Here is a 397-nt window from a genome sequence, read left to right on the forward strand (position 1 = left end):
TATTTCCACATCTTACTTCCTACATTGTCAGCTTCTGAGAACACGGTCTGTGTTTTTTTCACCTTTGTACCACTTAAAGCATAGCACAGTGGTTAAGTATATGGAAGGGATCCAGTGAGTGAGCATAGTATTAAGTTTAATCTCCTTATGTCTATTTTAATATTACCAGCAGGATTAAATAGAATTATTACACAAAAGACAAGTGAAAGAGAGGAAACAATTTTAGAGAAAAATGTGTAATGAGATAATCAAGAAAGAATGAAGATGGAAAAGTAATAGAGGGTGTAGATCACACAGAACAGTAGACATAATTGCCAAGGGCTGTTTGAGTGATCTGCTTTAATAACTGTGGAAGTTCTACCACTGTCAGTGGATAAGGAGAACACATTCCTGCTCT

The sequence above is a fragment of the Lipotes vexillifer genome, unplaced genomic scaffold, assembly GCF_000442215.2.
Source record: "Lipotes vexillifer unplaced genomic scaffold, Lipotes_vexillifer_v1.1 scaffold815, whole genome shotgun sequence".
NCBI lineage: Eukaryota > Metazoa > Chordata > Mammalia > Artiodactyla > Lipotidae > Lipotes > Lipotes vexillifer.